This window comes from Eumetopias jubatus, unplaced genomic scaffold (genome assembly GCF_037043125.1).
Source record: "Eumetopias jubatus isolate StellerSeaLion01/CBP00866 unplaced genomic scaffold, mEumJub1_p1.0 scaffold_1, whole genome shotgun sequence".
NCBI classification, from domain to species: Eukaryota; Metazoa; Chordata; class Mammalia; order Carnivora; family Otariidae; genus Eumetopias; species Eumetopias jubatus.
The window spans coordinates 27,398,146-27,413,730 of NW_028274807.1; positions in this window are offsets into that span (position 1 = coordinate 27,398,146).

Here is a 15,585-nt window from a genome sequence, read left to right on the forward strand (position 1 = left end):
TAAAAGCTATGGATGTAAAACACTTTGGCGTGGTTTGGGTTCTACTGTACTTCACTGTATGACCAGGAGTAGGACGACTAGTATTTTACAGGGAAACATGATTAATGTATCTTATAATTTCATGGAAATAATAGAGTACTTTAAAAGTGGAGATTGAGAGGGTTGTGAGAAATCTGGACAATTCATCATATAAAGCATGACTAAAGTAAGTACTGGAGTCTTCACACATGAATATGTCAGGTACAGTAACGTAACTGTTCTTAGATATGAAAAAGGTTTCAACTATAGGAACTGATTTTTGGCCACCATACAAATTAAACTTCAAAAATTATAAGGGTTGCTTTGTGAAGTAGAGCGTTCTCAGTATTAGCAATATCCAAACATAATCTGGAAGACCATCTGCCTTTAGGTAAAAGATTAGACTAGAAGTTATTTAAGGTCCTCAAGTCTAAGCTGTTAAGATTCTATGGACGAGACAGGAACTGAATGAATGACCGTGGATGAGTTGGATATAGCTAAAATTTGATATCTGTTTACTTTAAAAATCAACATGGAGCTACAAGACAGCTACAATTTGGAATAAGGTGGAGATAAGAGAAGGCAGCTGACATTTATTAAGATTCTACTCTACCACACATTGTGATAGTTTTCTAGAATCTCCTCATTTGAGACTTTTAGTAGTACAGCAATGTAGCATTTCTATTTTCTACTTGATGAAACCGAGGCTGACAGAAGTTCAATTACTTGGGTGCCTATTGCTGGTAAATGGAAGGGCTAAAACTGAATCTGTCTATCCACAACCAATTTGACTACTAAATCGAAGTTCTTTTCACAAAATCAAGCTGTCCCCATACTCAAGATTTCTCTAGATCCATAAAAATTATATTTTTACCCCCAAGTGATCTAAAACGAAAGCTCATGACCATCACCACCCTATATTTAATGTTATTAGCCACTGTAAAAAATGCCAAGCCAGATTACTATAGCAACATTCAGGAAAATGTTTAAAATTTGTAGAAGTGCCTAGTCTTATAAAGAAAATCTAACAATGCCTTTTCATATACCTCATGTGATTCTAAATTATGGTTTAAGTTTTCAACATCAAGTACCTAAAACTGAATTTGTCTGATATGGAAGCCACAAAGACAGAACACGAGTGGAGGTAACACAATGCATGGGGAGCCTGGGTTTGGACAAATTGTTGAATCAATCATGTGACAGCCAAGGAAAGATGTGGGATAAAAGAAAAATTTCAACCAGGCAGCAAAGCTTCTCCATGTTCCTATGAAAATGTATAACTAAGCAAATTGACTCAAAGGACCACGATGGCGAAAGAGCATGAATGATCTCAGAGCTCAATATCATATAAGAGAGGAATTCATTTTTTTTTAAAGATTTTATTTATTTATTTGAGAGAGAGAGAGAATGAGAGATAGAGAGCATGAGAGGGAAGAGGGTCAGAGGGAGAAGCAGACTCCCCGCTGAGCAGGGAGCCCAATGTGGGACTCGATCCCGGGACTCCAGGATCATGACCTGAGCCGAAGGCAGTCACTTAACCAACTGAGCCACCCAGGCGCCCAAGAGAGGAATTCATTTTAAAATACAACTTAAAATATAAAATTTCAAACTATACAAATAGATAATCCATTTCTAATCTTGGAAAACTAAAATCTGAGCTTGAGCTTCAGGCTCCTGAATCCAACCACCATTGGACTCGGCATACCAACTTGAGTTCAGTGGACATATGTGAAGTGACCTCCAGTGATGTCTTCAGGAAATTCATGTCAATAATGAGGCATTTTTCTAAGCATTAGTTATAGAGAAATAACTGAAAAATCAGCAGACCATTTATGGAATAATAAAAATTAATAACTTCTTAAGAGAAAAGGAATCTCAATAGCTTTCTAGCTTTCTTTTGAGCTCTAGAATTAGATGTTTCCCTCATGAAGTGTAGCTTGCTTGCTTTCTATTACAGAAAATCTATACTGTTACTATTAAATTATCCTATTTGGTTTTTTGTCATTCCTTAGCTAAGGCATACAAAATAAACATTAGTGAATTTATTCCTATACTTTAGTTGAAAATACAATTAATTTTATTAAAATATTTGTTATAATTTTCTGTAACTTTTTAAAGAAAGACCAATAACAAGTAAAGTGATTTTACCTTCATTATTAACTTCTAAAAGGTACAATTTAGTTCCATTAACTATAAACTGCTCCCCAAGCAGAATTTACCATGTATTTAATGTCAGTATAAATACTAAAGGCAAACTCAATTTCCCAGCTTTTTCCACAGGAGACTGAAAGTCAAAATTTCTGGGGAAGATAAATGGCCTGGTGTCTTTGATAAACAGAAACAGGAAATAATAAGGCATTTATGGTAGACTATATTTGGAAATACTTGACTAAGAAAAGCCAAAAACCATACGATAAACACACAGAGAAGCCCTTCTCTTTTCTCTGAAATGATGCAAGTTAAAAATGACGTCCATGTCTATGTAAAAACTGTCTTACTATTGTGTATTTTCAGATTCCTAAAATGCATGCAAAAACATTGTTTGGCCTTCATATTAAATAGAAAATATACTAGCAAAAATTATGGAGGCCATCAAGTAACTTGTCAAGGAATAATATTTTGGTACTATTTTATGTATTTGTAAAACTAAGCACCAATTATCTGCAGATGGCATGCCTTTGATGCAAGACTAACAGCAAGCATCATAGTGGTTACAGTGAGAAACCTCTCATGGTATTAATCAAAATAATTTTTAAAATGTCATTTTGACAAGCTGAATTTATTCCTCTTCAATGCACATCAATATTCATTAAATAGGAACAAAGCATATTTATCTTATAGAAGTTCCAGTTAATATCTACATGAAACATTTTTCTCCCATTTTCAAATAGAGTCAAAATAGTAATTATATAATCCAAATTTGGAATTGTTTACTTAATAATTCATAAAAAATTTGTTATGTTCCTTTAATTATTTTATTGCTCAGATATTAATTAGCTTTTAAATATAATTTCTATAGCATACTGATAGACTGATCAAGTTATTGATAGCTGATATTCTTGTGGCTATGAAATAAAACAGAGAGGCTTTTTTCACAGTTAAAATTTTATGTATGAAATGAGTGAGATTGAGTGAGATAAAGATTTTTTTTATCATAGAGGACAAGATTCATTAGTAAAACAGAATCTGAAGAAAAAACGTGTTGTTCCTGATTATTGTTTATTATCGCTATTTAGGTTGAAAAATCTCCGAAATCTCCAGTCTTGTGACTGCCAGACTTTTAAAAAAAAAATCACAGAAATCTTAAGACATATGCTATCTAAGGCAACACTGTTCAATAGAACTCTCTGGGATGATGGAAATATTCTATAGTTTTTAAATACCTAATCAGATAGTCAAAAGCCCCATGTGTCTTTGGAACATTTGAGATGTGGAGAATACAACTGAGAAACTGAATTTTACATTTTCTTTAATTTTAATCAATTTAAATGTGAATAGTCACATGAGCCTAGTATTGTAGAGTGTGGGTTATAAAGCTCTCTGTACATGTCCCTTTGGTTCCAGATTTCTAGTATTTCCAAGAAAGTGTGGTTAGAAAGAGAGCAAATCTGGTAGCTCTAGGACCACACTTTTCCATCTAAAAAACCTGATGAAACTGACCCTCACATCACAATTCCAGATGACCCTGGCATAGCTCAAGATCCTCACAGAAGAATACATTACAGGCTGGGATGGACCAAAAGTGGAACCTTGGTATGTTTAAGCTGCTCTAAAAATAGTCCTCTCCCCACCCTACTCCTATCTACTCCCCTTCCCCGCCACACACACAAAATCCCTACAAAACCAAAAACCAAAACACTGCCGGACTCATCAGTATCTCTGAGGCTTGTACCTCAGGAACAACTTCAAGATCAACAGACCTGAACTGCCTTTCCTCTCTGCCCACTTGGTTGGGAGGTTCCACTCTATCCTCACTGAAATTCTTGGACTTGCTCTTCCATGCTACCCGGCTAGCACTGTCTTTAGTTGGACTCTCAACTTTACCTCTGAATTCTTTTCATAATTTCTCTTCCCCATGCTCAATAAGAGAATGACTTCTGACTTGGCCTTCTCCTTTAAAATTTTTTTGCTTTTAAAATATTATCTGCCTGCCAATCTTATCTACTTTCACGGCCTTCATTGCTAAGTTTACATAGGTATATCTCCCTAATGTCTACTCCTACTCTTTCCTTAGTTCCAGTCCAGAATTTCTAGCTAACAGTTACATATTTCACCCTGAATGCCTTGGCACCAATTCCAATTCAAGACATTTTAAATTGAACCTATTTTCCTTCCAAAAACAATAATAGCAACCAAAAGACAAAACAAAACAAAAAACCCAAAAAACAAAACAAAACGAAAAAACAAAAAACAACCCTTTCACAGTCTCTACCCTATTTCGCTAACGATTCTATTATCTGTGATCAAAATCCTTGTCTTTGACTCAGTTGTTTCATGCTTAAAGTTTGAAGCATCAAAGTGGTTAAATTCAGACCTCAGGTTCAGGAGAGAGCGAAGCTGGACTTGACCCCTGGTCCCACCATTCACAGCTTGCATAGCTCGGTTATATTACTCCAATTGTCTAAACCTTATTTCTTTGCCACAAACAATGAAACTAAGAATAACTGACATTTGTAGAGTGAGTTCAAAGTATTTTATGTCTATTAATACATTTAGCCTTTATAACTAACTCTATGAGGTAGATCCTATCATTATTTCTTTCCTATAGATGAGAAAACTAAAACACAGAGAGTTAAATAAATTTCCAAAAGCCACAATAGTAAGTGGCTGGGATGCAATCCCAGACATTCTGGCTCCAAGACTGTAACCACCATGCACACTGTCTTCCTGATAATAACAGCTTATCTCATAGTAGTGCTGTGAGGATAAAATTCAATGACGTCTATAAACCACTTGTCAATATCAGTTGCTATTATCATCATAAATTTCTAGATCATCAAAGTCAGAAGTAACCTTTCCACTTTATGAATTCCTATAGCACTTACTCTTGGATCACATGGCTTATAGACTGCCTTGTACTACGTCACTTGACAATTATGTCTCATTACACCATACAGATTATAAACTGCTTGAAGCTAGAGATAGTGTATAAAATTATCACGTTCAATAACTATGAAAAGAATTAATGGATGTGAGGGACTTTTAAAATGTGTTATCATTGTGCTCGCTTCAGCAGCACATATACTAAAATGTGTTATCATGACCCATATCTATTTCACAGTCTCTTAGATCCTGGACCTTAGTTGTCCTCTAGTTTATGGATGGATGAACTGCTCACTCTGACAATTCATGCTTCTCCAGTTTGTGAGACCTTTCCCTGAGCTCATCCTCCTATCGAAGTACTTCCCAGTTCCTGTTCACTTGCTTCTGAAGCAGGCTTATTCCTGTATTCTACATGCTATATATACCTCAACTTGGTCTCAGCTCCCCAGCATGCCCAATCTTCTCTGTCCGTACTGGTTTCAGAATGTGCTCAAGGACCTCCAGCTTAAACGCAGATGCCATGCTCAAAGGTTACACCCACAATCACCTAGACTACAAAGAAAATGTGTGGAGTTACCAGGAAAACACTAACTTGGAATGTATTTCCCATCATTTCCAAATAGACAGTCTATGAAAATCAACAGGAAGAGGGTACATTATTAAGTGTTAATTATACTGCTGGTTAAGACATAATACTCAAAATTCTCAAAAACTGTAGACATAAAAAGTTATCTCAGTGTAGGTTAAAAATGCTAATTACAAAAGAATGCATACAACATGGGTCAACTGATGAATGCAACCATGTATACATGCAGAGAAAAATGTATGAAAATTTGTATACCAAAATGAGCATGGTTTACAGAGATTATGAATAATTTCTCTATTTATTATTCGGCTGCATCTTCTATTTTTTACCATCAACATTTACCATTCATACAACAAATACAGCATTTAACAATCTATCGAGCAACAACGTTTTCATTAACTCTTGCTATTGTTTCCAGGGCCATAAAATTAACAAACTATCCAGCAGTATTTTATATCAGTAATCTGAAGCAATAAATTTTGCTTATACATTTTTTTTCTTTAGGATCTTACCTAACATCCATTTTTCAGGCAATTTCTAATTGTTTTTTTCCTTCCTGGCATCAGCTACATGGATCACTGATGATTTATATGCTGCTTTAAATGTATTCTAACTTTCAAGGACATTTTTGCTCAATCTTTAACTATACATCTTTCTTAGGCAGCCAATTTTGCTGGTCCCTTGAGTTGTTGCCTAAAACAAGATTTGCTGTTCACAGGCAGGTTTTTTATACCATCTAACCAGAAAACAGAGTACTCTAAAAACTGGGTAAGTAATTTGGGTTTTACATAGGTCCTTTTAAAGAACAAATTTGTCATTTTCTTTGGAGGAATAATAAAGTTTAAAGTGGCATGTAGCAATTAACAAATAAAATGACATGCCTTCCATATACCCATACTGAAAAAATTTCTAACCCTATAAAGACATGTGAAAACAAAATATATAAATTTTTATACAATAAATGTGGTCTTTAAACCATTGCTCACCAGCATATTGTATTAACACAGCAATCCAGTTATAGAATGTTCCCACCTAAAACCAAACCAGTCTGTTTTCTAAAGTGAAGTAATGCTGATGACCAGAGTTTCAGCCCAGAGCACTGACCATACATGAATAATTCTAGATGGAGCTGTGAGAGTAAGTCTGCCTGCACTGCCAGAAAGCAAAAATCTCAGTGAATAGAACCAAAAAGCAATCCAGAATAAGAAGGCAGGCAATGAGTATACTGCACAAACAAATTTGTACGAGGAAAGATAAATATGCATGCAAAAAAAATTTTTAAATGAGATATTCAAAATTGCATAAATACTGTTATGTCTCTCTGTGGTGGCATTGTAAAAGGTTTGCAGTTCAACTCTTGCTATCAGCTTCAAAACTGACTCTTTCAGATTTAGGGCTAAAAATGATCCTATCTAAATATCTGCAGAAAATTCAAGTTTCTGCCCCTTAGGATTGTCAAACTGAAGCTGCTACAGAGAAGTATGACTTTCCATTGATTGGAGTACCTGTGTCCAAGAGGTTCTACCTAAAGAAACTTTAAGTGTAAATTAATGTATTCTTTGTTATCATTTTTTTTTTCTTGAATAGACTTGTGGACTAAGAATCTGCTATCAAGAAACACAAGATTTTCAATACTTGGTCCATACTTTCTGTACAGTATGCAGCAGGGAACGAGGAAGAAGTTAGACTTGGAATTAGAAGTCTTGATGTTCAGTCCTCACTGTGTGACTTACTAACCTTGTGACTTTGCCAGTCAATCTCTGCTTTATTTTGGGAAATTTTATTTTTTTTTAAAGATTGATTTATTTATTTGAGAGCTAGAGAGTGAGCGAGCAAGCATGGGGTGAGGGGCCAAGGGAGAGGGAGAATCTTAAGCAGGCTCCACACCCAGCATAGACCCGGACGCGGAGCTTCATCTCAGGACCCTGAAATAATGACCTGAGTCAAAATCCAGAGCCAGAGCTTTAACTGACTGAGCCACCCAGGCGCCACTATTTTGGGAATTTTTAAAATAATATTTTGTCACAGGAATTTTGGAGGCGTTGATGTGAATGTACAAAACTGTGCAGTAAGTTGAACATGCCATAATGGAATATTTGGTGACATTATTATTAATTCTATCTCTCTGATAATAGGTATGGAGTGTGAAGGGTGGGAGTGACCCTCCGGCTTTTATACTTGTGTTTAATCTCTTATAACATGTATGTATCTTGGTCCTGAAGCTCATTTTTGTGACTCTATACTTCATATATTTATAGAAGAGCGTTGAGTTGAACTTCCTGTTACTTATATCAAATTTATATCTCTGTATCTTGAAATTTCAAGCAGAAACAATTACAACAGCAGGAAAAAATAATAAACAGTCATCATTCAGAACTTACTATGTGTCTGCGATGATGACGGGGGCCTTTAATTCTCCTGTAATTTCCCACAATGACCAGATTTATATATATTTTTTAAAAGATTTATTCATTTATTTTGAGAGAGTGAGAATGAGAGAGAGACAGAGACAGAGAGAGCACATGAGAGGGGGGAGGGTCAGAGGGAGAAGCAGACTCCCCGCCGAGCAGGGAGCCCATGCGGGACTCGATCCCGGGACTCCAGGATCATGACCTGAGCTGAAGGCAGTCGCCCAACCAACTGAGCCACCCAGGCGCCCAATGACCAGATTTATAAAGAGGAAACTGAGATATACTGAGGGCTAATTAATGTTGCCCAAGGGGATTCAGGTAAGTGCTTTCCTGCCTTATTTTCTACATTCTTTGGGTGTGATCATATTCACTCTTATTCTTTATCATATCAGACTGGTGTTGAACTTTATAGCTAAAGCTAATAGTACCTTCACCAAATCACTTTCTTTTTTTCTTTATATAACTTAACATGTGGCAAAATTAAATTCAAACTCAAATTTAGAAATGCAGGTATGAGAACAGCCTATTTTTTTTGCCAAAGTAAAATTTTTTTATTATGTTATGTTAATCACCATACATTACATCATTAGTTTTTGATGTGGTGTTCCATGATTCCTTGTTTGCATATAATAGACTATTTTTTTTTTTGATGAATTACATGGTTCCCAAAATACACCTTTATGTTGTATTATATCTGGGAGTTTGTTAGTCATTTTTATCATTTTTTAATGTGCTAAAATATACATGACATCATAGAATTTATCACATTAGCCATTTTAAGTGTTCAGTTTTGTGGCATTAAGCACATTTACACTGTTGTGCAACCATCACCACTATATATCTCCAGAACTCTTCCATCATCTCAAACTGAAAATCTGTACCCATTAAATAATAACTCCCCATCTCCCCCCGTTCCTGGGTCCATGGTAACCACTGTTCTACTTTCCATCTTTATGCATTTGACTACTCTAGTTACCTCATAGAATTGGAATCATACAATATCTATTCTCGTATGTCTGGTTTATTTCACTCAGCATAATGTCTTCAAGGATCATCTATGCTGTAGTATGCATCAGAATTTCATTCCTGTCTAAGGCTGAATAATATTCTAGCACACGTATATACCACATTTTGTTTTTCCTTTCATTCATTCGTCATTGAACATCTGAGTGGCTTTCACCACAAAAATGGCTTTCACAAATAATGCTGCAATAAACTTAGGTAAATAACTATCTGTTCAAGTTCCTGTTTTCCAATTCTCATTTATGCATCCAGAATGTTAGCCTTCTTTTGATACAAAAGATCACATATATTGCATGGTTGGGGAATAGAATTCAGTAATTCCTTGATCCCTTTATATAATATCAGCTTGAATTTCATCAGCCAATAAATATGGTTTAATAACTTAACTGCATTCTATTGCCAATGTTGAATAGATTCGATTTTTCTTGCCCCTAACTTTGCAACTTAGAACATTAATCTTTAAACTACATGGTAATAAAAATTACTTTTATTATAAAACTAGTTTATAACTCATCTTTTATATACTTGAAATGGTTGGAAAAATTTCAAATTCTCAAATTTTAGAGAAAGAATTTTCAGAGTTAAAATATGTTATTTCTCACTTGATAGCATGTATACTCCTTAACCTCAATTTAAGCTAATAACATCTTACCCTGACTCTAAACCATAATTTAAAAACTTTGATTTTTGTAATTCTTTACATACTTCTCTGCAGTTCACCAACAATACTTTATAAAAGCAAAAATAAGTACACTTTAGGCAAAGCTTAAAACCTGCGGGTCAAAATTTAGGAGATGCCTATTCATATAAGGAAAGGTACTAACTTTACTCAAAAGAAAACAGAAGTGATTTCATCCGAGTGGATGAAAATTATCATCGTTTCATCCAGTTACAATGCTAAAATCTTATTTATTGAAGCAAAACTATAAAAATATGAATAATTTATCACATATTTTTATAATTCAGCATACAACTAAGGAATGTAACATAGGTTATAAAATCATGTAAAAATATAGCATAAGAAAACAGGACAGAAAATTAAATACAGAAAATATGATTTGCTCTAATACTTTAGATAATAATATATATTTTTATGGCCTATTTTCCCCACAACAGGCTTGTGACAATATTAAATCTATCTAGAATCTATGACTTTTTATGTTCTCACACTTCATGTGTGTTGCCGCGTGATATGAATTTGGTGATGAATAAAAATACATTTCCCAGATAAATAAACTGTGGCATATCCAGACAATGGAGTATTATTCAGCACTAAAAAAGGAAGGAGTTATCAAGACATAAAAAGACATGGAAGAAACTTAAATGTATATTACTGTGTGAAAGAAGCCAATCTGAAAAGGTTACATGCAGTATGACTCAAACTGAATGACCTTTGGGAAGAGGCAGAACTGTGGAAATAGGAGTAAGACCAGGGTTTGCCAGGGGTGAGCAGAGAGGAAGGGATGAAAAGGGGGAGCACAGAGGATTTTTAGGGCCGTGAAACTGCTCCGTATCATACTCTCATGGTGGGTTCATGTCATTATATATTTGTCCAAATCCACAGAACATAATCAAGTGTAAGCCCTAAAGTAGACTCTGGATTTGGGTTTAAAATGATGTGTCAGTGTAGGTCCAACAGTTGTAACAAATATACCACACTGGTGGGACTTTGAACATGAAGGAGTCTATGCATGTGTGGGGTAGGAGGTATATGGGAAATCTCCATACCTTCCTTTCAGTTTTTCTCTGAACCTGAAACTGCACTAAAAAATAAATTCATTCTGCTTCCATTCCAGACTTGGTTCCAGGTAATATAAAAAGGCAAAAGTAAATAATCTTAATATTTCTTTACTGAGATATTATTGGTTCTTTCTATTTCCCACACCTAACTAGATTTCTTTACAGAGTAATTCACAAATTTCTTATTCATTTTATCCTTCTGTGAAACCTCAACTGTAACACCTTTCACAGATTTACATCAAGCTTTTCTTATGGAAATTTCAAAATTTGCTCTTCTTTGAATAAAACTTTCTAGAGTATGGGTATATTCATATGTCCATAAATTTACTCTGTGACACTTGTTGGTGATTCTAACAAGTATTGACCACCATGTGCTAGATATTATGCTACATAATTTAAACATTTAGTTTTAGCTACATAAAATTGTGGATGTTTGTTTTGGATCTATAGAAAGGGAATTTCCTATGGCTCATTATGAAATGTTTTTAGCTCATTTATTCTTCATAAAAACCATGAATGCTGATACGACTGCTATTTTATTTTACAGATTGTGAAATTGAGGCTTAGAGAGGTTAACTATGTATCTTGCTCAAGGTTACATACATAGTAAGCAACAAACCTCAGAAATGAGTTTAGCAATTTGACTCTACAGGCTATTGAAAGAACTCCTCTACTACATTATAGGAAGATAATATACAGTGAAGTATACTTTGTGGAGGTTTTGCTTCATTTCTGGACTCCTTCCCTAGGATTATCTACTCAAAGGAGATCACTACTCAAAATACGACCTAATCACAAACAGCAATGCGAACGTCACCTGAGAGCTGTTAGAAGTGCCAGATCTTAGGCATCCAGATATTGAGTCTTAATCTGCATTGTAAGGAGATTTCCAGGTGATTCCTAAATCCCTTGAAGTTTGAGAAGAACTGACCTAAACTATCTTAATTTTTAAGACAATGAGCAGATGCAAAACCCTTAATCTACATTCCAATAGGTAAAAAAAAAATAAGTGTACAAGTAATACAAATGTCCTGTAACCTCGCTGTCCAGCGAGAAGTAACGTTTTATATGTAATTTGGTTCTGCACAAAATGAATCATACAAATGCATGCATCCGCTCCCACCCTTTTTTCTCCCCAAAAATCTTTAACTTATTCAGGGACTAGATATCTATTTTATTCCCATATCCACGAGAGCGTGTCTTCGTTTGCTGTTTTACTTCTCGCAATACACACAAAAGGTGGCCTTCCCTTTACTCCTAGAATATTAGGGCTTTGGATATAATCCCTGACATGGTGACATGGAATATTTTTCCCACTAGATGGCAGTAACAGCAATTCAATAATAGATTTTATAAAGCCATTGCCAGTTTGCCACATGAGTAGCAAACAATGACTCTTTGTTGAGGGTTTCATGAATTGCTGGTTTTAATATAGGGAGCAAGGACTTAGTGACAAATTAGAGAACACTTTTCTCTATTGATGTCTATGTTTAAATTTCATTTTGCTTGCTTTCCAAAATTAAAAGCAGTCTTGTTTGCCTATCTCTTACCCTTAGCTGTAAGAATCAGCTACTGAGAATAATTTTCACTTGTAAGGGTTTGGAAAAAACACAGTGGTTGCTAAAATAAGATACTTTGTTAACATAACTGTCAAATTATTTCATTATTCCAGTGTGTGAAGAGATTTTTCAATTTCTTCTCTATCAAAGACCATACATGTATAATTTCTAAGTGCAGAAATTTAAGATTTTCATGAGAAATCACATCTGGATTGGTAAATTAATATTTTATTATTTTTTCCAATAAATTTTTAGAGATCACCACATATAAATATTATGTATTATAGAAGTTAAGCAGTAACAGCAAGGAGAAACTGGGTTTATAGTAAAATAATATTAGGATTTTAAAAATGCAGTTCTATTGACATTCTATTTAGTTTTTAAATATGACTTCTTGCATGCAGAATGTTTTCACATAAATATTTAAATATTTCTTAGAGAAAGGAAGAAGTTTATTAATCAAATATAAGTTCCTTTGGGGATATAATTAAGCAACTTCATTGTAAACTTGATGCTTCCAGGGAGTAGAAAAACAATACACTTTACTATTATCAGACTTGTCTTATAATGATCTATGTTAAAACTGCGAAAGTCTTAGCCAAGTGCTTCTCAAACTAATTACGGTGAAGAGCCAGACTATGATTTTTTTTTTTTCCAAATAGTGATGAACTGATACTTTCAAATTCACAATAACAATAAATAACTAGAAAAATTAAATTAAAAAACTAACAGCCATGTTTAATTGAGTCAACAGATACAAAATAACTCTGCCGAAGTTTTATAAAATTTTTATATGCTTACTCTTAATTTTTATACTTATGTTTTCTAATTGGTATCAGAGCATTCTCAGAGGGATCTGGCCAGCAGATCACACTTCATGTAATTCTGCTCTAGACTGCCTCCTAGCAAGTGAGCTGCATCTACTGGGAGCTTAGTGAGGTTTTAAGTAACCAAGTGTAGTAAAAACCAAGACTAGTTAGATTTTACCATCGAAAATCTCTAGGGAAGGGGCCAACTTGAAGACCAACCAACGGGGTGTCTCGTTTAGTCTAACAAAGGTAGACTGTTTTACTTTTCTTTTCAAATTTGTTTCTTTGGTTATCTGGAATCCTAGAGTTATTTTGCATTGAGGTACTAGGTAGTATGAAAAATACTTATATGTCACTGCTGGATTTACACACAGCACGAGATAGGTGTCCACAATCTGACAGCTCCTGGCACAGAGATGGATTCTTTCCTCCCAGCTGGGGTTCACTTGAGCCTTCGCCTTCCTTCTCTCTGTAGCACCCCCCCCCCACTCTGTCCTTTCTTCCCTCCCAGATGAGTCCTCATGACCGTATTCTCTTCCAGGGCCAGATCTAGACATTAAACAACAGCAAGTTATACTGTTAGCAAGAAAAGCAGAACCCTTGTCTCTGCTTGCATAATGTAACAGCTTCTAGACATCAGCTGAACCATGTACACTCATTTGGTAGCAGGATGAAAGGCCAAACAGGTAGCTCTCTATGGCGACATCTTTCAGGAGGCACTTTTAGTGCTAGGCTGATGGCACATAGGTCTGAACGTATGTTTTTATTTGTGAGATCTCAATTCTGTTGGGACATTGTCGTATTAACTTTCTAAAGACCAGTAATTTAATTTTAAGATCATTCCACAAAGATTTATGAAAGTATATCTATATCAATATTTAGACATACAGTTTGGAAGTGTTTGATGTATGTGCAACTAACTTTTGCAACATAGACTTTACATTTAAAATCCAAAATGAGTTCAGTGTCAACTTTTATTAATCACATATAATTTAGCTGAGACTAGATCGAATTTCAGCATTAGAAGATTTCAAATTTGGCCTTAGATATGCAAATTCATTTATCATTAAATGGGAAATGTTTACTAAAAGACAAGTATTCATGAGGTCAGAGTATTCCAAAGTATTACTAGTAACTTTTATGATTTTAAATACTTTATTCTTCTACTTTAATATACAAAATATGGGATATGTTGAAATTATCCAGTTCATTTACATGCAAGATCGGTGTAATTTCCAAGGTATATAATTGGGTTGTCAGACCTAGATCCAAAAACTGGGATATTTTATGTATACTATTTCTTCATTCGCTTAATGGTCTACTTTTGTTTATTTTGTTACTACATTAAAGGTGTATGTTATAAATATCAATCAGTTTTTGAAACTCAAGTTAAAATTAGCACTATTCATCATTCTGTCAGGCTACAAAGAAAACAATACCCCAAAAAAACAAAGCAAAATACACAAACACTCACAAAATAAAAAACCCACATAAAACTGATTTGTGTACCAAATAATCCCTTTGTTATAGAGCAGTCCTCAGGAAACTAAAGAAGCAATAAGTAGAAAAACAGCTTACAAAAGAACGATTTTCAATAATATGCTCCTCTCCATGTACCAAGCCATGGATTTCAAAGAGAGCAGTTACTGTTATGCACGGTTGTGCGTATATATGTACCATTCCCATCAACTGCGGCTGAGCACTGAAAAAAATTTATACAAATAATAATACACAGAAAAGAGTCATATCTAAGGATTAACTAGTGCTTTAAAAAGTCAACCTAAAATGAATATATATATTTGACTCAGGTTCAGATTTTCATAGAAATGGGGGGGGAAGCTTGATTAGACCTCAACTTTAAAAATGTAAATGGAAAGTACAAATAGGTTTATTTTAGCTGCTATTTTTCTTTAAATTAGATTAGAATTATAACTTAGGCTGCGGGCGTCTGGGTGGCTCAGTTGGTTAAGCGACTGCCTTCGGCTCAGGTCATGATCCTGGAGTCCCGGGATCGAGTCCCGCATCGGGCTCCCTGCTCAGCGGGGAGTCTGCTTCTCCCTCTGACCCTCCCCCCTCTCATGCTCTCTCTCTCTCAAGTAAATAAATAAAATCTTAAAAAAAATAACTTAGGCTGCAACTTTAGAATGAATAAAGCGGTGGATGTTATATGTATTTTTCTTAAATGATTCTATGTAGTATAGCATATCTAAAAATCCTTTATGTTTGACTTTAGCAAGGGAAGAGGATCATATTTGTAAAAACATTTGAGGGGACCATTATTTTTCCTAAGGGCATTGTTTTTCCTTATAGCTTTTGATAATGTTAATGATGATGGTGATAATGATGATGACAAAGAGGATGAAGATAACAGAATTTACAGGAAACTTACTATATGC